Genomic DNA, 24,014 nt, shown 5'->3' with positions numbered 1-24,014 from the left:
ATAAAAGTATAAGTATAGGAAGAGCTCATTATAAAGATTTCAGGTAATAAATGGAAATAAAAGGTCATTTCTCAATCATGATCACTAAAAACACCCTTCTATGCTTGCTTTCATATGTTCTCAACACACAAGATGACTCAATAGATCTATCTTTGTCTCCTGTAAAAGAAACGGATATCAGTTTACACATGGCTTTCTTAAGTGCATCATTCCATTTGGATATTTATTATGCATGAGAATTTCTCCTGGGACTGAAGAGATGGCTCACCTCTTAAGAAAACTCACTGTAGGAGGACTTGAGTTTCGTTCCCAGCACCCACATAGTGGCTCACAACCTCCTGTAATTCCAGTTCCTTCCTCTGACCCCAACAGTCACCATATTTATTAGTGCACATGTACCTATGCAGGTGAACACTCATACCAGTCCAATAAAAATGAATCAATCCCAATTGAGTCTACCAGTCTGGAGACTGATGATACCATCTCAATAACGCAATGTAACATTCTCAAGATCAAAATTTTCAAGCACCAGTATCATACTTCATTATTTAATATACATAATTGTCATTCAAATAACAGACTCTGAACATAACTCATGGAAGACCTTACCCTCCCTGGGGGGATGGAGTGGGATAGGGGGTTGGGGGGATTGTGGAACCAGGGGAGAAGGGGAGGGAGGGAACTGAGAGAAACGTGTAAAAATGTAAATAAAAAAATTTTTTTAAAATGAAGAATTTCAGAAAAGAAAAACCATGAAATTAGAGACATTTTCCTAGTGCATTGTCTCTATTCTAAAACTACTATGTTATATGCACATGTCTTCCCAGAAAGGCTGAATTTCTCTCAGCTCATTCACTGTTATGTCTCAAGAGACAAGTCCAGCATGGGTAAGGAAATGTGCGACGATGTGGCAGTGAGTGAATGCGGAAACTGGGTATTCTGCTTTTAGCCACTAAATAGTCTATCTCATTAAATGGTGATTTTTTAGCATTGTTACTGAAACTAAACAAATTCGGTTACCCTACAAATCACAGATTACCCCATCACAGATTATCCAACACATTTCAGAGAATTTGTCTGTATATTTTACAAGTAGAGTTTAATGTATATGTGTAAAGACAAAAACAAGAAAAATCTAATTCATGGAAGAATGCAGTGCTACATGCCTAAAAGGAAGCAGGGTTCTCTACAACAAGGTTTCCTGTTCAGATCATTCTAGTAATTAAAATTTTAACAAGCAATAGTTATATTTATTCACATAGAAGTTTATGTTCCACAAAAGCTAAATACCCACCCCAACAATGCTTTATTCTTGTTGACATTAGTTTACAACAAATGGCAAAATTGTGCAAAAAGAAAGAAAGAAAAGCCCCATAATAAAAACCATTCACTATGCCAGATCTGTCATTACATTTTCCTGTTCAGCTGCCAGATGTATTGCATTATACTATCAAATTGATAGATCTAGTGTTATTTCTACATTTACCATTTTACAACAACAAATGGAAATATAAGAAAGCCTGGGTAACAAATCTTGCTTAATATGTATGTGAAGGAGACAGTTTGTCTAAGAGAAAAATATAACTGATGACAGATTTCATTTCAGTCTGCTTGTGCTTATTAAGATGTCTACAAACAAAAAGCCAGATCTGGGTACATCTCTTTCTGCAAACAACGGGAAGTTTTAATTGCTTTAATCAGCATTTGCATTGTCTTCATGGTGACACAGAAAAACAATTCAGTTCCAATCAGGCAGCATCTTTCAGAAGGGAAATCTTCAGTTTAGAATTGAAGTGAACCTAATAAAATGTTGCCTATAATTCTAGAATAAAGTTTAACAATGTAATACTGTGCTGACTTCTATTTAAATTATTCCTAAGCCATTAATAGAAAGGCTGGTGCTGGGTTTTTGCTATGTCCTTATTAGGAATATCATTTTCAGATATAAAAAGTGACTCCCATAAAATGAGGAAGCAGTCTGAGCAATCAACCCAAATGTCAGCATTCACGCTATCTTCTCCAACAATATCTCAAACATAAAGACGCCTTTTCTTTCCAGGGGTTCTTTTCAACTTTGACCCTCAAATATGTATTCCACCCCTAGCAAATGCAAGCTTATGATAGAAACTAGCAATACATTAAAAATAATGAAAGAACTTTGGTAGTTGAAATAAGTCTGCAGTCTTACATTTTGACAGGGAGCATTTTCAAAACTCTTGGTACTTACCACAAGGAAGGATGTAAAAAAGAAAAGAAAAGAAAAGAAAAGACTTTTCTGGATAAATGTCACTGCAAGCTTCAATGAGGCAAAAAGATTCTGCCATTGTTGGTCTGGTGTCACACATACATCACCAGCATCCTGCAAAATGTGGCAGTGGTTCTACTCATAAATCTTGTTAATGGGTAGGAATTTGAAAACACAGAATGGAGGAAAATCAAGCTTCAAAATTGGAAATAACAAGCAATAAAGGCTGGGCTCTAGACCTCATTTGAGTTCAGTAATCTTGAGTAAACTTTTTTCACCTGTCCTAGGCCTGGATTTGCTCATGCATAGAATGATGGTTTATTCTATTTTTCATGAGGAGAAAAATAAAACACAGAGCTTCTTTTGTGGAACAATCATTGTGCTGGTTCTGAGAATGGGGCCCTTTCCTTCTAAATTCACCTTTTAGAGTGCAGGTATAGAGGACTTGAGCCCCTGTATCAGCGACATGAAGACTGTAGTTTCAGGCCACATGGAATACTTACATTTCTTCAGACATCTGTGTCTTCAGAAAGAACAGTTCATGTATATAGTAGAAGTGTGTCAAAATTCAAGTATGCTAATTAAAATAAACCATGCTGTCTGGAACTGGTTATATGCACAGAAACGGATTAAGCTGTACATTTCTTTTCATCTTTCTGGTTTTTATAAATTTGATGTCAAAAGATGTCACACCTTGGTTCTACCTTTCTTCAGAAGACTATTTAATTTTGAACCAATTATGCAATGTCTATGCTCCAGTCTGTTCTCTTCTAAGCAAGGACTTATCTCATGAGACAGTCATTTGGATTTAAGTATATGATTCTCAGAATGGAGCTTGGATTATATTGCAGGTTGTTGATGCCCATCAGTAGCAGTTACAGCATGTCTCACAGGACAAAATGTTGCAAAGCCTCCCCAAAACAGAGCCCCAAATCTTTAAGCAGCCACATCACATTACATCACATTAACCTAAAAGATAAAAAGCTGAGTAACAGATGTCTTATGGAATTTGAGAAAGTGATGCTCTTTTGGGGGGCCCTCCCTTTCTACTCCTTATCTTCACCCGGGAGCTACACTTTCTTTTTGCCAATTTAAAAAGTTTTATTTAGATATTCCATTTCCACCTTATTAGATATTGCATTTTCCATTTAGGATACAGTGCTTATAAAGTTCAATCTCTTAGAATAAAGAGAATACTGTGCTCATGTTCCATGTTCAGGTATTGAGAATTCCCAGTAATTTATTGTTAGCAGTTCAAGTTTAAAAACTGCCATGAAACTTTGCTAAATTTGGGCCATTCAGGTGTTTCCCTGTGGAACAATGCTACACCTCTGCTTGGACTGACTTAATCCACCTCTTCAATGGTAGGCCCTGAAGAAGCACCACCAGATGGAAGAGCTCTACCACCAGGGAAGCCCCCAGGCATTCCTCCAGACATGCCACCAGCACCCTGGTACAGCTTGGTAATGATGGGGTTGCAGACTCTCTCCAGTTCCTTCTGCTGGTGTTCAAATTCTTCCTTTTCTGCAGTCTGATTCTTACCCAGCCAACTGATGATCTCATTACACTTGTCTAGGATCTTCTGTTTGTCTTCATCATTGATCTTGCCTTGAAGTTTCTCATCTTCAACTGTTGCTTTCATGTTGAAAGCATAGGACTCCAGTGAATTCTTTGAGGAAACCTTATCTCTCTGCTTCTCGTCTTCAGCTTTGTACTTCTCAGCTTCCTGGACCATGGGTTCAATAACCTCAAGCGGCCCTTGTCATTGGTGATAGTGATCTTGTTCTCCTTGCCCGTGCTCTTATCTACAGCAGAGACATTGAGGATGCCATTGGCATCAATGTCAAAAGTGACTTCAATCTGAGGAACACCACGGGGTGCTGCTGGAGGGATGCCTATAAGTTCAAACTTTCCAAGCAGGTTGTTATCCTTGGTCATGGCGCTTTCACCTTCATAGACCTGAATGAGCACACCGGGCTGATTGTCAGAATATGTAGTGAAAGTCTGTGTCTGCTTAGTAGGAATGATGGTATTGCTCTTGATGAGGCCTGTCATGACTCCACCAGCAGTTTCAATACCAAGGGAAAGAGGAGTGACATCCAACAGCAGCAAATCCTGAACATTCTCAGACTTGTCACCAGATAGAATGGCTACCTGAACAGCTGCACCATAAGCAATAGCTTCATCAGGCTTAATGCTCTTGTTCAGTTATTTCCTGTTGAAGAAGTCCTGCAGAAGCTTCTGAATCTTGGGGATTCTGGTAGAACCACCCACCAGGACAATGTCATGGATCTGTGACTTGTCTAGTTTAGCATCTCGAAGGACCGTTTCTACAGGGTCCAGAGTGCCTCAGAACAAGTCAGCATTTAATTCTTCGAATCGAGCACGGGTAATGGAGGTATAGAAATCAATTCCCTCATAGAGAGAATCAATCTCAATACTGGCCTGGGTGCTGGAGGAGAGGATGCGCTTTGCCTATTCACAGGCAGTACGCAGGTGCCTGACAGCTCTCTTGTTCTCGCTGATGTACTTCTTGTGCTTTCGCTTAAACTCAGCAATGAAATGGTTGACCATTCTGTTATCAAAATCTTCTCCACCCAAGTGGGTGTCTCCAGCTGTTGATTTAACTTCAAATTTCCATCCTCAATAGTGAGGATTGACCCATCAAAAGTACCACCTCCAAGTCAAAACTGAGAACATTCCTTTCAGCTCCAAACTTCTTATCTAGCCCATAAGCAATAGCAGCAGCAGTTGGTTCATTGATAATTCGAAGCACATTGAGGCCAGCAATAGTTCCAGCATCTTTTGTTGCCTATTGCTGAGAATCATTGAAGTAGGCCGGCACAGTGACTACAGCATTGGTAACAATCTTTCTGAGATAGGCTTCTGCAATTTCCTTCATTTTGGTCAGAACCATAGAGGACACCTCCTCTGGGTAGAAACTGTTTGCCTCTCCTTTATACTCTACTTGGACCTTGGGCCTGCCTGCATCATTCACCACCACGAAGGGCCAGTGCTTCATATCAGACTGAACAACGGCATCGTCAAACCTACTTCTGAGCAGCCATTTGGCATTAAAAAAAACTGTGTTGGTGGGGTTCATTGCAACCTGATTCTTTGCAGCATCTCCAATTAATCGTTCTGTGTCAGTGAAAGCAACATAACTTGGTGTGGTTCGGGTACCCTGGTCATTGGCAGTTAGCTCCACCTTCCCATGCTGGAAGACACCCACACAGGAATAGGTGGTGCCAAGATCAATACCAACTGCAGGTCCTTTAGACATGGTTGCTTGTTTGTAGGCCTGGCTGTGCTAGCGACGAGACCACAGAAATCCCTGCAAGCTGCCTCCGCGTTCAATGAGTGAGCTACACTTTCCTGTGAAGGACTTTAGGCAATACCAGTTACAAGGAAATGGGCTATGGCAAATGTGTCCTTCTCTCCTGGAGTCACCCTATGACTTCCTGCCTAGGAACTCTATAAATATTAAGCACAAAGATAATTAAGAAAGGACTCATTCTTTCTAGGAGGCTACACCCCGGTTGGTGAAAAGTACTTAAATACTACAGCGAAAGCACACATTCTACAAGCTAGCAGTTATAACATAATCTTCGTGCCCCTTGACTCCATGAATATAAAAACTAAGGTGTATTTATCCGTATGTCCTGCAGAGCCTGGTAATGATGATTAAGAAATGTTTGCTAGATTGTACTGAATGCATTAACAAATACAAATGAGTACAGCTGGAATAAGGAATTGCCAAAAGAATGTCATATCAAAAAGTGATGGCAGCAGAACTCTGAAATCCCCATTGTAAGCCTGGAAGTTTTGAGAAGCCCCAGCTTTGAGTTTTGAGTTCCTGATGAGGGAATTACCATGGGAACATGAGGGACAATGAAGTCAAATGGCAATTATGGGGTGTATTGAGGCAATCAGAGTTCACATTTTTGCAATACATTAACTATTGAGATATTTATTCTTTCGAACAGAGTACCCTAATAAAAAAGATTTTACAGTTGAAATTGTTCTACCCAAATTAACACTTACCTAAACATAAATATGAATATGTCAGTCCTTGAAGCATGTTGGTTTGGGACAGTGTTGTCACAGGGACCTATTATCCTAGAACAGTTTTTCGGTAGCCACAGAGAAAAGTTTAAAATGTCACTGGCAAGGTTCTCACTTTCTTAGTGTCTTGATGCTATGTTTGTGGTATTTAGACCAGCAATACCAGCATCCCAGCAACACCAGCATCCCTGTTGTCCTGCATCACAGCTGCACCGGTATCCCAGCAGCATCAGCATCCCAGCTGCACCAGTATCCCAGCAGCATCAGCATCCCAAAAACACCAGAATCCCTATAGCACTAGCATCCCAGCAACACCAGCATCCCTGTAGTACCAGCATCCCTGAAGCACCAGCATCCCAGCTGCACCAGTATCCTTGCAGCACCAGTATCCCAGCTGCACCAGCATCTCAGCTGTACTGTCATCTCATAGCAAACTAGTGGAGATGCAGTGTTTCAGGCTTTATCTTAGACTCACTGAGTACTCATTGTAACAAGTGCCCACAGGGTATGCATGCATATTTCAGTTGGGGAAGCAATGCTTTTGAAGGCTCAATTGTGTAAAACACCAAGTGAAGCACAGGGTAGGAGTGGGTAGCCACTAGCCATCCCTATGATGTCTAACGTCATTGTTCATCAGAGGAGCCACAAGGAACCTTTGCGACTTGGCTATGAATAAGGAATGGCGCCAAATAAATTTTCTAAGTCATTTCTGGATCAAACTCTCAAATTGGTTGAGTGAAGAAGGATAAATGAAGTATTTTTGACTTAGTCTTTTAAAGTTGTTGTAAGGCATCATAGGCAAACAAAAGAAGATAGGGATATCTAGCACACATCTCTCTTGGGTAGGCACCATTTGAGATATAAAGAACCTAGCATTGGCCTAAAAACAAAACACAAAATTTCCCCTTTTAAACATCTGTCAATTCAAAAATAAAAAAAAAACTTTAAGGAAACATATTGGGAGGATGTGTTGGAAAGCTATTATCATCTATTAGGGGTACTCAATGAGTATTTGTTAGTTTTCAAGATAATCTATTGCATTATGATAATAGAATTCCATGTGCACTAAGCTGTAGAGAAAATACATAAAAATATTTATATCTCATTTGCTCTTGAATAAAACTTCATTCTGTCCTGTGGTGCTTGTCTATTGCACACCTATTGCCTATTACCAGTCACAAAGTATCGGCACTGAATTATTCTGTCAAGTGTGAGCCTGGGAACTTTACACCTGCCGGTTCAGACTGATTTTCAATATTGTGTGAAAATGCCAAGGAATGACCTGTCAGTCTATGTTAGTGACATGAGTCCTGTTCGTGTTTCTCAATGGTTTGTGGGGTGTATCTTAGAGGGATTATTTTTATGTGGTTCAGTACATCACAGCATCCCAAGCTACAATTACCTTGTATACTTGGTACTGAATAAAAGAAGTGCTAATCAAAAAGAGTTTCTTTAGTTGGTAATTAAATGTGAATATTTGAGCACAAATTATTACTTACCTTTTTTGGTCTCTCTCTCTCTCTCTCTCTCTCTCTCTCTCTCTCTGTGTATGTGTGTGTGTGTGCACATATGTATATATGTATGTGTATGTGTCTGTGTTAGAGGCCAACTTCAGTCCTAAGGATGCCAAGCAGTGTCACCATCATTTCAGGTCCCATACGTGCACACAAGCGCTTTATTGAAAGAGCTTTAGCATTACAATTTAGTTTTGTCTAGTGATATTTATACTCTGATTATAACTAAATGAAAGGCTCTGATCAGAAATAAGTGCAGTTTTTGTACAAATGAAAGTCTGGGGCATTTGTGCTCTGATACTATAACTGAACTTTAATAGCAGTATCCCTTCCTCTTAAGAGAACCAATGTAAAATCACACCATCATGTAAAAGAGATCTGCAGCAGCAGTAGCCCAACTTATTTCTGAACCTTATTAAACTCTTTAAATTTAAATAAATTGTGAGTTGAGTAAATTGCTTAATCTTTCATTGGTTGCATTCTCTTCATTATGAACAAGTGTCAACAGCCAGAGGCCTGGGAGGCAATAGCACCCTCTTTGAATTAGGACCTTCACCGGTTGACCTAAGATGTGTTTGGCCTGGGACTAGCCTTATGTTTTAGCTTTAGATTTGAAGCATTCGGTTCTGGTTCCAAGCATAGGAAATATGAACTATCCCCCTGAGAACATGCATTGTATTTACTAACGCCTGCATCATATCCACAACCAAATATGTCTTAGGCACTGTTTTCAGCCCTCCTATCACAGTAACTCATTCTATCCATATGATGGCATAAAATTTAAATTCCTCCTGTAGGGTTATGCTGTGAATGCTGGAGACAAGCTGATGGTGCCATTTGAGGAGTTTGGATAAACTTTGGGAAGTGGAAAATCGCTGCAGAATGTGGATCTTTGGGCACATTCATTTGAAATTTCACTTGGTTCCTTTTTCTTTCTCTATGCAGCCTGTTTTTAGTGAGAAGCAGCCAAATACATCTGCCACCTTCTGTATCACTACTTAACAGGTCCGGTATCATGGACTAAGTACTGTTGACTGAATTTTCTGGAATATAGGTAGGAATCAGTCTTTCCCTTTTCAAGATGCTTTTCTCAGTTATTAGGTCATTGCAATGCAAAAGCCTAACACAATTCCCCTCAATCATTTACTGGTGAGAAGACTAAGGTACAGAGAGTTAAACTTGACAGATGTCACACAACCAGTGATGACAACCAGAACAGAGCTCCAGGCAATTAGTTATGTGCAATAGCAACTGCAAAGGGGTCTTAAATACTCCATATATGACATGAAATCATCAGTGTTTCTCCACACAATACTATGTATAACTGAAACTCTACAACCCCAAATGAAAGAGAGTATACTATGAGTATTCTCTGCTATCATTTAGATATCTGTCACTTATCCAGCACCATGTCTGCTTGCAAGCCAACATGCTTCCATTCAGGATGATAGTGAACTAAACATCTGAACTATAAGGAAGCCCCATTTAAATGTTTTCCTTTACAAGGGCGCTGTGGTCATAGTGTCTCTTCACAGCAATAGAACACTGACTGAAACACCAAGATACTGGAATGCTTCCAACATGATATTCTTCACATGGAAAAAAATCAAATAGTGAACCCATTGACAATCAGAAGCATCTCTTCTTGATGTTTTACTTTTGTAATGCACAAAAGGAGAATGTGAGAGACAGAGATGCAAATCATAAAAATGTAGGAAGAAAGGGGCTTGTCAAAGATCTACTGTGTGACCCTGATGGGGAATAAAAATGGGCAAAGTAAGCAAGTTTTACTTGGGTTATTTTTAATGCCATAACCTAAATTAATACAGAAACTTTTTTCTATGACCTCACCAAGGGACTTTAATTTTGCTTTTACTTAGAATGTTTTTATTTTGGAATAATTTTTTGTTTGCAGAACAGTTGCATAGTTAATACAGGATACTCTTAGGAAATCCACATTCAGTTTTCCCTGGTGTTTACAACTTTCATAATGAGGCATATTCTTGAAAATTATGACTTTAATACTGATGCATAACTGCTAATTGGACGTCATGGTTTATCATTGTATCAGTAGTTCCCCACTCTCCTTTTTTTCCCACTCCCAAGATCCTATCCAATAAACCATCCCACAATTAGTCTCCATTCTCCTTAGCTTCCTAACTGTGACATTCTCTACCTTTCCTTGCTTTTAATAACCTTGAAGCTGTGTTATAACCTCTAGCTTGCCTCAATATTTGACAAGATTCCAGCAGAAGAGAAATATAAGATTATAATCTTTGTTGTACTTTTATGAAATACCATGAGTCTTGACAGATCCATACCTTGCTCCACCCCTGACTCTCTAAACCAAACAACTCTCTGTCCTACAATAAATGACCTTTAGCTCCAAGTCCCAAGAAAGGGTAGTGGCATATGTTGCCTATGACTTAGGCATCTGTCAGTAACATTTCATCTACCAGTACAAGAAAGAAAATAGGTCTGAGTCAATACAAATGGCTTAAAAGTAATTAAGGAATATAAACTATACATTTTAAAGATGGTTGAAACTCTGTGTGTGTCAAACTTTAAGAGATTAATTCACCACAATGAATACCAAAGTGGGAAGCACTTTCTTTGGAGGTAAGACATTCTTGAACATATTCAAACTGTGCCACATAAGAAAACGGATTTCAGTCCCAGTTGTAACCGCAGTAGCCTCATGTGTAATTGTAATTGTGTAAGGTGATGACCTGGCTAAAGCAGTTTGTGATCTTTATAGTCTGAATCTCAAGTTTCTGTTGGTCACAAGGTAAGAACACTAAAAGATCAGAAGGGGTTCTCAAATGCTATAATTTCCTATTTCAAATGTCCTTTCTTTGATGTATCTGATTTTTCGAAAGCTCTAAGGACTGGTTTGAAGCTAAACAAGACTTGTTAAGTGGGCTGCTGCCACTGCATGTTTACAGTGTACCAAACCCTTTTCTAATTTTCACTGAGCCCAACCACATAGGACTCTTTTGTGGAGGTAGACAAACTGAGGTTTGAGGTTGTTGTAATTTATAAAGGACACACCAGAAGGAGAGGAAGCAGTGTGCATTTTTACCAGCGCAAGCATGGCACCTTTTAACAGAAAACCTAGATTGGCATTCAAGAATCTTCTTTGAAGTTTTCACCACACACAGTGAGGGTGCTCTTACTCGTGTGCTAATGACTGCAAATGGAAGACGTTGATTCTGCTTCCTTTTTATTGCTCATTAAATGTAAAACTTCCCATTCTTTCAACAAATTCTCTACATGATTTTTAATCTTAAGCAACATTAGATCTATAAACTATAACAAATTCAAGTAAGTAAGCAGTAGAAACAATTATATTTTGGATATGGGGAAAGGATACAACTTTTGACCATGTGTTCCATACATGGACACTGACACATAAATGATTTATATTTCCTAAGATCCTGCATGGCGAAGTACCTAGCAACTGTTCCAGGCTAAGGAATTCCCAAGCATGGAGTCCACTGGACACACGGTATGATTGAAATCACCCACTCTTCCAGCTCTTACTGTGAAACAGCCTCTTGAGTGATGTAGAATAATCCTCATTACAGGTAGCAATGGCAAGTTTGTTAAAGGGGTAGTTTGAGTAACAAGTTTTCTGTGCTTGATTCATAGCTGAAAAAAATTAATATTGCTATGCTTTTCCTTGGTTTCTCCTTCTTTCCTGTCATGGTGGTTTCTCAAAGTTACCTTCCAGTACAAATCCAAATGGGTAGCAGAATAAACTGCAAATATTCTGGGTGTGTGGTGTACCCATTAAACAACATGTACAACCAACAATCACCTTTTACAGCAGTATTTATTAGCTTACTTACGTATGAGAAATTCAATATGTAACTTGCAATGCTCTTACATGGCAAGCTAGGGTCCTTCCCATAGCCTCTTCCTACATCCTATCAATTTCTGTGCACCCAACTAACTTGATGAATGAAAAAAGACAAGTTCAAGTTCAAGAAGTTACTCGAGCCAGGCAAGAGTCTAGAGTTAGACAACAAAGTAAAACCACAATAGTTCAAAATGTCCTCATTCCAACACATACATGAATTTTGTTTATAACCAGAATAAAGAGGGTGACACTGACTCACATGAATAATCTGGTTGACTGCTGTGGGCATTTATCTTAAAGGTACATGGTCTACAACTGTAGCCATTGTCTTGGTTCTTTAATTACGAGAAGCTGTGATTTGTTCTCACACCAATCTAGGTATAGTTCACTAGGTAAAACTGGTGCTTTGATATAAACTTGTCATTAAATTACAAAGGTTGGTTTAGACCAAATTTATTTTAGCTCAAAACTCTTTTTTCTTTTATTTTATTTATTAATTCTTAAATTATTTAAACTTTTACACACGTTACTCCCAGCTCCCTCTCCATCCCCTCATCCCCTGCCTCCCCAACGCCCCCACAATCCCCACTCCATCTACCCTTTGCTCCCCAGGAACTGTAAGGCCGTCCATGGGAGGATTTTCAAAGTCTGTCACATCATCGCAGGCAGGGTCCAGGCCCTCCCACATGTGTCCAGGCTGAGAGAGTATCCTTCCATGTGGAATGGGCTCCCAAAGTCCATCCCTATGCCAGGAATAAATACTGATTCACTATCTGAGGTGCCATAGATTGCCGAGGCCTCTTCTCTGATACCCAGGTTGGGGTGGGGTATCTGGATCAGTCCCATGCTGACCTCTCAGTAACCAGTCTGGGGTCGATGCATTCCCCTTTGTTCTGGTCAGCTGCCTCTGTGGGCTTCACCAGCCGAGTCTTGATCTCTTTGCTTGTCACTCCTCTTTGAAACTGGGTTCCAGGAGTACAGCTCTGTGTTCAGCTGTGGGTGTCTGCCTCTACTTCCATCAGCCATTGGATAAGGGTTCTAGGATGGCATATAAGGTAGTCATCAATCTCATTATCAGGGGAGGACATTTAAGATAGCCTTAATGCTATTGGTGTCTTTCCTGTAGATCTCTGAAAATCTCACTAGTGCCAGATCTCTCCTCCATTCTTACCCCAACTCAACCCTCCTGTGCTCCCATGTTCTCTTCTCTCCCACTCTTTCTCCCATCTCCATCTCTCCTGTCCTCCCCTCATGTTCCCAATCCCCTTAGGAGATTTCATCTCATTCCCCTTCTCCTGGTTAACATGTATATCTCTCTTAGGGTCCTCCCTGTTTCCAAGACTCTCTGGCAGTGGGATTGTAGGTTAGCAATCCCCTGCTCCATGTCTACAATCCACATATGAGTGAGTACATACCATGTTAGTCCTTTTGTGACTGGGTTACCTCACTTGTGATAGTTTCTTCTTGTGCCATCCATTTGCCTGCAAATTTCAAGATTCCATTGGTTTTTTTTCTCCCGAGTAGTACTCCATTGTATAAATGTATCACATTTTCTCTATCTACTCTTCAATTGAGGGGCATCTAGGTTCCTTCCAGGTTCCGGCTATTACAAATAATGTTGCTTTGAAGACAGTTGAGCATATGTCCTTATTGTATGAATGTACACCTTTTGGGTATACACCTAAGAGTGGAATTGCTGGATCTTGTGATAGACTGCTTTCCATTTTCCTGAGGAATTTCCATACAGATATCCAAAGTGGCTGTACAATTTGCACTCCCACCAGCAGTGGAGGAGTGTTCCCCTTTCTCCACATCCTCTCTAACATAAGCTAATATTAGTGTTTTTGATTTTAGCCATTCTTATGTGAGTGAGATGGTATCTCAGAGTTGTTTTGATTTGCATTTCCCTGAAGTCTAAGAATGTTGAGCACTTTCTTAAGTGTCTTTCGGACCCCACTTTTTAATGGGATTATTTTGGAAACTAGCTTCTTGAGTTCTTTGTAAATTTTGGAGATCAACCCTCTGTCAGATGTGGGGTTGGTGAATATCTTTTCCCCTTTCTGTGGGCTGTCATTTTGTCTTGTCGACTATGTCCTTTGCCTTACAAAGTTTTCTCAGTTTCAGGAGGTCCCATTTATTAATTGCCAATCTCAGTGTCTCTGCTACTGGTGTTATGTTCAGGAAGCAGTTTCCTGTACCAGTTCATTCAATGGTACTTCCCACTTTCTCTTCTAAGAGGTTCAGTGTGGCTGGATTTATGTTGAGGTCTTTGATCCATTTGGACTTAAGTTTTGTGCATGGTGGTAGATATGGATCTATCTGGAGTCTTTTATATGTCAGTATCCAGTTCTGCCAGTACCATTTGTTGAAGATACTTTCTGTTTTCCATTGTATAGTTTTAGCTTCTTTGTCAAAGATCAGGTGTTGGAAGGCATGTGGGTCTTCAATTTGATTCCCTTGGTCTACCTATCTATTTTTGTGCCAATACCAAGCTGTTTTCAGGACTATAGCTCTATAGTAGAGCTTGAAGTCAGGGATGGTGATGTTTTCTGAAGTTTCTTTATTGTACAGTGTTGTTTTGGCTCTCCTGTGTCTTTTGTTTTTCCATATAAAGTTGAAGATTGTCCTTCCAAGGTCTGTGAAGAATTGTGCTGTGATTTTGACAGGGATTACATTGAATCTGTAGATTGCTTTTGGTAAGACTGCCATTTTTACAATGTTGATCCTACCTATCCAAGAGCATGGGAGATCTTTCCATTTTCTGGTATCTTCTTTAATTTCTTTCTTTAAAGACTCAAAGTTCTTGTCATACAGGTCTTTCACCTGTTTGGTTAGAGTTACCCCAAGATATTTCATATTGTTTGTGGCTATTGTAAAGGGTGATGTTTCTCTGATTTCTTTCTCAGCCCGTTTATTTTCTATATATAGTAGAGTCACTGATTTTTTAGTTAATTTTGTATCCCTCCACCTTGCTGAAGGTATTTATTAGCTGTAGGAGTTCCCTGGTGGAATTCTTCAGGTCGCTTAAGTAGACGATCATATCAGCTGCAGATAGTGAAAGTTTGATTTCTTTGTTTCTAATTTGTATCCCCTTGATCTCCTTTTGTTGTCTTATTGCTCTAGGAATAACTTCAAGTACAATATTGAACAGATATGGAGAGAGTGGACAACTTTGTCTTGTTCCTAATTTTAGAGGAATCTCCTTGAGTTTCTGTCCATTTAGTTTGATGTTTGCTGTATAATGCTTTTACCATATTTAGGTATGTTCCTGTTAGCCCTGATCTCTCCAAGACCTTTATCATGAAGGGGTGTTGGATTTTGTCAAATTCTTCTTCAGCATCTAGGGAGATGATCATGTGGTTTTTCTTTTGAAGTTTGTTTATATGGTGGATTACACTGATGGATTTTTGTATGTTGAACCATCCCTGGGATGAAGCCGACTTGATCATGCTGTATGATTTTTCTAATGTGTTCTTGGATTCGATTTGCCAGTATTTTTTTTGAGTTTTTTTGCATCAATGTTCATGAGGGAGATTCGTCTGTAGTTCCCTATCTTTCTTGTGTATTTGTGTGGTTTGGGTACTAAAGTAATTGTAGCATTGTAAAAAGAGTATGGCAGTGGTCTTTGAAGATAGTTTCTAAGTTCCCCAGGGAGACAGAGTCACATGGTCTTTGCTCCCTTATCCTTTGCTTCCCCATGACCCAGTATAACAATAATAACTAATTTGATTCCTTCTATTGAGTGGCCTCTAACTTTCTCATATGATGCTCCTTCTATACACACCACCATGTTGACCCCTGTGGCAAGGCTATTAGTTATATGTGGGTCAAGATGACTTAAGCCTCTTCCTCCAGCAATGCTGTCTCCGTGTCACTTTGTCCTTCCACTGTCTTTCCCACAGAGTGAAGTTACTGGATCACTGCTTCATATGTATACTTGCTGTCGCACTAGAGATGTTCATTGCTAGTCCATATTCATCAAGCACTCAACCAGAGTCCCTGCACCGGATCCCTTGCCCTGTTCTTTCTTAATCTGGTGTGTTCCCTCTGAGCCCCTCATTGACATGAACTGGCAGGTTGTACTTGAGCCATTTTAAGTATGTGCCAGACTTAGTTGAATCATAAGGTGAATACCATTTGTGATTCAGTTTTCTGTATCACTCTCTAAAGAGGCCAACTTTCCACAACACTGCTAATGTAATAGTCATAATGAAAATGCATTTCCTTATTACATAAGAGCTGCTTATGAAATCCCAGTACATTTCTCACAGCCAGATTAAACATTTTATTGCCTTTATTTTTCATCAAGTATGCAAATTCTTTTTAGCAGGTTTCATTCTTGATTTAAAACCATTTTTCATGGAAAACTAAATCATTTACGGCCATATGGTCTCATGACAAAGCATAGTGAAGAAAAAAAGTCTGTGAGTTTTATACAGAGATGCCTCTTTGATGTTCCTTCAAGTGAAAGAAGCATACTCCACAGCCTCAGAGAGAGATGCTGTGAGAAAGAACCCTTAAATGTTGATAAACATGTAATGTGAGTACTTGGCAAAGATAAAAGACCATCCATTTTCCTTTTCAGGAAAGGAAGATGCTGTTTGCTTCTCAGCAGTAAGAGTCAAAACCATGCATGGAAGAAAAAGAGGGATGGTTTTCCAGGGAGGGAGCAAAGTGATTCTAGAAGTGACAGCCCCCACGAGTGGTTGGCATTCTGCACTGACATGGCTCACACAGTTTCTCTCCTGGGTTCAGGAATTCAAGAAAACCTGTGGAATTGGCAATAATCAAAACAAGGATCACCCAAATGACAGATCACTACAGAGTAGGAGCTGTAATGCAGACAATCCATTTGTAATACAATTAATTCTCAGAACGGTATTGAAAGGACATGCTTCTATTTTTTATGAGTAGATAAATGAACCAAGCTTCAGAAAGGAAAATTAAGGTCTCAATTTCTATAGCTTAGGTGGCAATTCCTGGATCCCAGCTCAGGGAAGCCTGACTTCACAGCCCACACTCTTCCTGAAATTTTATTATGCCTTCTGGTAAATAAACAAATAATCAAAATTATTAAGTATCCCTTATTCTATTTTCACCACCTCTCACCTAAGAGAGATATGCAGCAAATCAGAAAGCCATTATCAAGCAGCCAGTAGTCATACAGTATTAGCACAAAATCACCTGAGTGGGGCGTTGTCACTGGAAGAATTTGAGCCTCAGGACCAGCAAGGGTTAACTAATTTTGTCATCTTGACAAGATATTTAATTAGCCTAAACATTTATTTCCCATTCTTAAAATAAGCATAATAACCCTCTTCTCAAACAGCCTTCTTTATTAAGAAGTTTATGATATATATATATATATATATATATATATATGTAACCTGACTCTTTGTTGGGACAAATAAGATGATACTTACACTTGTGGCACTGGAGTCTACCTACAAGACCATGGATTTTCTTCAGTATCCTTTCACTGCTTCCAAGAGCCCATCCCAGTCTCACATCACAGCCTGGTAATGGTGGCTTCATTTTTTCTCTTTAAGAGAAGACTACTTCCACACAGACTTTGGACTCCCATAGAACAATGTGAGGTGCACTCTCACCCTGAACTCTTGGGGAAGGGTCTAGGCCCTGCCCTATATGAAATGACAGACTATGGACACCCCCATGGAGGGCCTCACCCTCCCTGGGGGAATGAGGGGATAACGGGGGGGAATTGGGGGAGGGCACGGGAGGAGTGGAGGGAAAGGGAGAGGGACCTGGAACTGACTTGTGAAGCAACCTTGTTTCTTATCTAAATTTAAACTGGAAAATAAAATAAAAAAAAGAGAGGACTACTTCCACCATACACTCTGCCTTCCTTAGTAGTAGCTTCCCTGATCTGGTGAACTACTTGATGGTTTATGATACAGCCAAAAAACATTGCTTTTATCCCAGTTTGGGGTGATATTTTAGAATAAAAGCCGCTAAAGAAGGCTCTTGTTTTGTGTCCTGAACATAATTTTGTTCATACACATAACATTTTCCTTTATTCTCAACTATTTTTTCTTTAGCTCATAAACTAGTTAATTTCCTGATAACAAATAAGTGCCATGCTTGTCTTAGACACTGCATGTTTTCTCATTTTCTCTTTATGTCTTCTTTCTCCCCATCTTTAGCATTCTCACTTCAGTTAAAACACAAAAATGTCATTGTCCCCTCTCTTCCATACGAAGGTAGCTAGAAGAATGAGCAGTACACACCTTTTGCAAATTTAGAATCTGAATCTAATAAGAGATCCCACTTTGACTCAACAAAGTCTACGGAGAATGTCTGTAAGTCCTCACAACCCCCTCACTCTAGTCTGTAAGATTTTTACAAAATTCAAAGCAATGGATTCTGTGCCTGTAAGGTGTGGAAATTGAAGACAGTGCTAGAAACATAGTCCAAAACAATCACTGTTAAGTTTCCATCTCTTAAATATATAGATTCTAGGATACAGAGCCATGGGAAAATGCACACCAAATGCAAAGTTAAGTTAGACATGAAAAGTTTACTTTAGTAGACCAAGGCATTTTCCCATATTCTTTTTGTTGGGAAAGATACTTATGGGGAGCTTTGGATTTCAAAATAAGATTTAATGAATGTGAAATCCAAAAAATATTCTGAACTTTAAGGTATGATAAAGCAATATATAAGAATAGACAAGCCGTGCATTGGTGGTGCACGCCTTTAATCCCAGCACTTGAGAGGCAGAGGCAGGTGGATCGAGTTTGAGACCAGCCTGTTCTACAAGAGCTAGTTCCAGGACAGCCTCCAAAACCGCAGAGAAACCCTGTCTCGAAAAACCAAAAAAAAAAAGCCTGCAGAGGTAGAAGAGTAAGGAAAAGAAAATGTACCCATATTTTAGAACTATAATGAAGATGTCCTGGAAGAAGTGTGACCTTACTGAAGGCTGAAAAGAACTGTTGGAAAAGGGAGACACATGCATGCAACAACAATGAAAGAAAAAGAGAGAAAAGGGGTAGATATAGAGGAGGTTTTCCAGGGAAAGGAGAAATTTCATAATTATATTTTACTGTCAAAATAAAAGAAAAAATGTTTTAAACAATATTCTGAATAGAGAGACTAGTGTTATACCCTGGACTGAGGATGCGGGTATACAAGAATTACCTTATTACCCAATAGCAATGGGAAAGAAAGTTTCTTTCTCAAAACACCAGCATGATGAAGCCAACCAGTTTTCATTTTTTCTTTTATCATTTTTTTATTTTAATTTTAAATAGCTTGTTTTACATGTCAATCCCAGTTCCCTCTCCCTCCCCTCCTCCCGCACTCCCCTTCCCCCCCCACCCTCCCACCCTATTGCCAAATCCTTCCACATAGGGGATATCAGAGTCTGTCATTTTACTCTGGGTAGGGTCCAGGCACTCCCCTAAGAGTCCAGGCTGAGAGAGCATCCCTCTTTGTGCTATAGGCACACGAAGACTGTTTGTATACCAGGAATAGACACTGATCCACCGCTCAGGGCCCCATAGGTTGCCCAGGCCTTCTCGCTGACACTCACATTTGGGGGGGTCCAGATCAGTCCCATGCTGGCCTCCCCACTGTCAGTCTGGGGTCCAAGAGCTCTCCCCTGTTCAGATCAGCTGTCTCTGCTGGTTTTGCCAGCCCATTCTTTGCCAATTTGCTCATCACTCCTCTCTCCCTCTGTCACTGGGTTCCTTGGGTTCACTTCAGTGATTAATTGTGTGTTTGCCTCTGCTTCCATCAGTCACAGGATGAAGGCTCCCGGATGGTTATAGACATCAAGTTCATTATCAGGAATGGGCATTCGAGGTGGTCTCTCCACTATTGCTTAGCTTGCCAATTGGTGTTATCCCTTTAGATCACTCGAGGTCGCTCTGGTGCCTGATCTGTATTCGATCCTATGATTCCCTCTTCCCCCTATTCTACCCCCACCCCCTCAACTTCCTGTTCCCCCATGACCAACTCTCTTCCTCTTCACCCCCTCTCTTCTTCCAAGGTCCCACTCCCCCCCACCCCTCGCCATGTTCCCCATCCATTCAGGGGATCTTGTCTCCGTCCTCTTCTCTTGGGTACTATGCATATATGCATATCTATGTCTCTTACTCTTCAATCCTTAATTCAATCTTAAAATTCTGCATTGTCTACTATGTACCATCTGTAACACTGTTCTTGTGTCCTAGATGGCTTCATTTCCTTAAATCACATCCTTTGTCCTACGTTCTTCCCCAACAACTTGGCTTCTGTGTGTTAGTGTAAACTTACTGGCCAATCTCCAGCAAGCTACTTCCTGTCTCTGAGCCACCATGACTTCATCTCAACAGTGGGAGCTGAGCAAAGGCATCTACAACATCTTTGCTTGATCAAATGTTCTATGACTCTATGAATATTCAGAAGAATGTTATTAGCATAATACCACACTCAGAGAAAAGGGAAAGTAATTGACATTTATTAAGAGGCTACTGTGATGCTTTGTTTTGACCTAGTGAGAAAAAAAAAGGTTCTTTCACTTGTAATATTTTCCAAATTGCAGGTAAGTTAAGGAAGAGAAAGTAATCATAGGAGGTAAAAAAGTGTTATGAAAATGTTACCTTTATAAAATCTTATTTCAAGGACGTAAGGAAATCAGTCTCAAACTGATGGGAAACTTCTTTCATGCTGACTGGTTTTAATTGTTACAGCGGATGCTATATGGGAAGAAAAGAACTTCAGTGGTTTTTGTCCAGCAAGTCTCTTCATAGTCAGTATAAACCTATCAGGCAAGGTGTGCCTATGAGTACAATAGAGGCATGTTATTATAAGAGTAACTAAGCATTTCTCACTGGATTCAATGTCTTCTCCACAGAAGGGAAATCACTCCTGATACTATAAACATGGTCAAAAGCCCATGGCTTGGGAAGTCATAGGTTCAGGGGATAGGGTAGGGGATATTTTGTTATTTAGTTAAATGGTATGTTGTCAAACTACCGTCTATGTGTACAGATGTGTGCTGCTTTCAACTCTAGCCAGTGAAGCTTTGTTTTGCATTAGGCAAGGGTTAATGTGGAGAATCATAATTGGCTAAATGCTAAAAATAAGTGACTGTGAGTGCCCAGCTGTTTGTGAGACATCTGCATCAAATGCTCACCCCAGTGTTCAGGGAACATCATAGATGGGGAGGCAAAACAATGTAAACACCAAAGGATGGGGATGAGCGCTATGAAATCCTGTCTAACAGGCATGTCATAGCTGACAACCCACAGGAGCTATCTCTTCTTGCACAAGATTTGCACAGGATCGAGCCTGGCAAACTCCATAAAATGTTAATGAGGGACCCCTGAGGTCTTATCCCCAGCAGACGAGTTATAGCAGTTTGTGGCTGATAGAAGGAAAGTCATTTTTCTCTGACATCGTGATCACTAATAGGTTGTCCATGTTTCAGTGCATTGCTCTACACCCAAGCACATAAAGACAGCGTGAATTGAACTCTGTTTTTAAAAAGGACATAAAGTTGGAAGAAGAATGTATTGAAGATGGTGGTCTGAGGGTAGTTGTAGCAGGAAAATGGAGAGGTAGATGCTGAATAAAACACATTGCAAAAATGTGTGAAAATATCCAAAATAATATATAAAAGGAAAGATATCAAAATAAATTGGAGAAATGTAAAGTAACTAAATCGTTGTTTTTAAAAATATTGTTTACTAAATGTATTCCACTCAATAGGAAAATCGCAAAGGAAATGGAGATGAATCCAAACTGTTGCTAAGAGAGAAGGATTCCAGTTTCTGGGAGGACTCTGCACCAGGGCCATGTTCTGAAGTATAGAGTGAACCTCAGTGTCAGTACAGAATGTGAGATGGGAAACCAGGGGCTTCCGCTTCAGTCAAAGAAAGAAATGACAAAGCAGAGTGGAGAAGACAGAAACAGCCAAAGGGGCAAATGCAGGTTCCTGAGACTTAGATAGAGGCTATAGGTCCCTCTTTACAAACTGAAATCACAGATTCCCTTTCAATATTTGTTCATGCAAATTTCTACCCGTCTTCCTTTCTGACTCTGACACAATTAAAGAAATACACTTTGTACCACATGTAAATGGAAGACACAATTATATTATGAACGGAACATAAATAATTATTTTATCATGAACCAAATACTTTCTTCAAAATGAATAGTTTTCCTTCAGTATCAGTGGGACTATTCAATCCAGCTGTAATGTGGAAAAGAAATTGGAAATTGTTCCATTAATTGTGTTCATTTAGAACTCGTCATTATTTCCATCTGTTGAAGCACTGGAATGTACTTCGAGATTCTGCACAAAGACTCCTTTCTGATGAGTTCTGAAAGCCATACTAAACCATGGACAAGAGATATGAATTTATAAGGCAGAGTGGTGGTTTGAATAAGAATACCGCCGACAGGCGCACATTTGTGAGTACTTGGTCATCAGGCAGAGGCACTGCTAGAAAAGGATTAGGAGGTGTGGAGGTGTGGCCTTGTTAGGATAGGCGTGAATTTACTGGAGGACAGATGGCACTGGAGGTGGGATTCGAGATTTCCAACGCTCAAGCCATTCCCCTTATCTCTTCCTCTCTCTTCGTCCGTGGATCCAGATGCAGAACTCTCAGCTACCTATCTAGCTCCATGTCTGCCTGCATGCCGCCATCATGTTCTCTGCCGTGATGACAATGGACTAACCGTCTGAAACTGTAAGAAAGCCCAATTCAATTAGATAGAACACTAAGACTGACAATTTGGTACTACCTCCCGTTAGTAAAATAGTTAAAGCAGGGCCTATGAGCCCTCTCCTGTGCACCATAGAGTCGCATCTTTACCATACTTTCTCTTCCAGGCTCAAAGATACAAGGGGAGGGGGTGTGGAGATTATCAGAAGCAGAGGTCACAGAGGACCAGTATGAAACAATGCCTTCTAGACATGACAGGAGTGTGGTACTCTTGAACGGACAGTAGACACAGCCGTTTGCACTGGATCAGGTCAAGCAGCACTATAACATGCAGGAAGGGGAGATTCAGGAACTCCCCGAACCCTGCAAAGCTGAAGGCTTCTGAGTGACAGAAAACTGGTTTTCTCTAGGAGTGTGGATCCCGACAGGCTAACAATGAGCCAGTGGATGCCCCTACACTTGTGAGTATATTTGTAGCACAAACTGGACTGGGTAGGCTATTTTTTAAAAAAGGAGAAGAAAAGGGCGCAAAGGTGCTGTCATAAAACACCACCGGCAGAAGCAAGCTGCAGAGGAAAGGGTCCGTTTGGATTCCACCTTGCACATCGTAGTACGTTAATCAAAGAAGTCATGATAGGAACTCAAACAGGGTCCTAGAGACAGAAGTGATGCGGAGGCAACGGAGGGGGGCTACTTACTGGGTTGGCCTTATGGCTGGCTCAGCCTGCTTTCTTATAGAACCTAGGACCATCAGCTCAGGGATGGCATCAACCACCAGGGGCTGGGCGCTCCCCCACCAATCACTAATTAAGAAATGCCCATGGAGGCCTTCTCCCATCCCAAGCATATCATTCTAGCCCTGTCGAGGTGTCACTAAACTAGCCAACACAGAAGGGTATACGAAGGTGGGTCTGAAATGAGTTAGACGTGAATATCGTCAAAATGCTTTATATTCATGTATGAAATACTCAAATAATTAACAAAATAGTATATTATGGGCAACCAAGGGCAATCGTGTGTACAATAAAATGGAGAGTGCACTTCTTTCTTCCTTTTTCTCCTTCTTCCTTGTCCAGTGTCTGTCTGTTGAGTTATTTGATTAGGAAAGTCTTTGAAACCACTGATCTAAAGAATGTTAACTTCATACTCCTTCAAAGTTCTTGAATGCTTTTACTGACCTGGATGAGGACATGTGAAAGTAATATACCTGGACTATATTATCTTATTTTCTGGAAAAATGCCTTCGCTGAATTATGATTTAATTTTATGCCCTCAGCTTTTATAAAAGGTCATTTTTGAAGAATAGTCATTCATCCATTTGGAGAGCTATTCTGTATCCTTTGCAAAAGCCTGCTGGAAAACTTTGAATATCATCTAACCCGAAGTGTCTCAGATGAGCATTCCCATGACAAAGTTCTCCTATAATTTAGTAGCAAGGAAACACTTTTTTTCTCTCCAGCTTAAGTTTGTATTCTAGTTATAAGAGGGAAGGGATTTAAAACTACATAATCCAGTGCTTTCATTATTATTTTGATATCACAAAGAGCAAAATCACTTACACTCCTTATTTTTTTATATATTTTAGTTTTTTATTCATTTTTACATGCCAACCACCATTCTCCCTCCCCTCCTCCTCCTCCTGCCCACCTTCCCCC

General features: G+C 40.0%; 1 pseudogene; it reads right to left on the bottom strand.

Annotated features, from left to right (window-relative positions):
* Nucleotides 1–3,555: 3,555 nt before the first annotated feature.
* Nucleotides 3,556–5,539, bottom strand: LOC101830151 (annotated as a pseudogene).
* Nucleotides 5,540–24,014: the final 18,475 nt, after the last annotated feature.

The sequence above is a fragment of the Mesocricetus auratus genome, unplaced genomic scaffold (genome assembly GCF_017639785.1).
Source record: "Mesocricetus auratus isolate SY011 unplaced genomic scaffold, BCM_Maur_2.0 Super-Scaffold_2245, whole genome shotgun sequence".
NCBI classification, from domain to species: Eukaryota; Metazoa; Chordata; class Mammalia; order Rodentia; family Cricetidae; genus Mesocricetus; species Mesocricetus auratus.
This window is presented reverse-complemented; position numbering and strand designations above follow the sequence as displayed.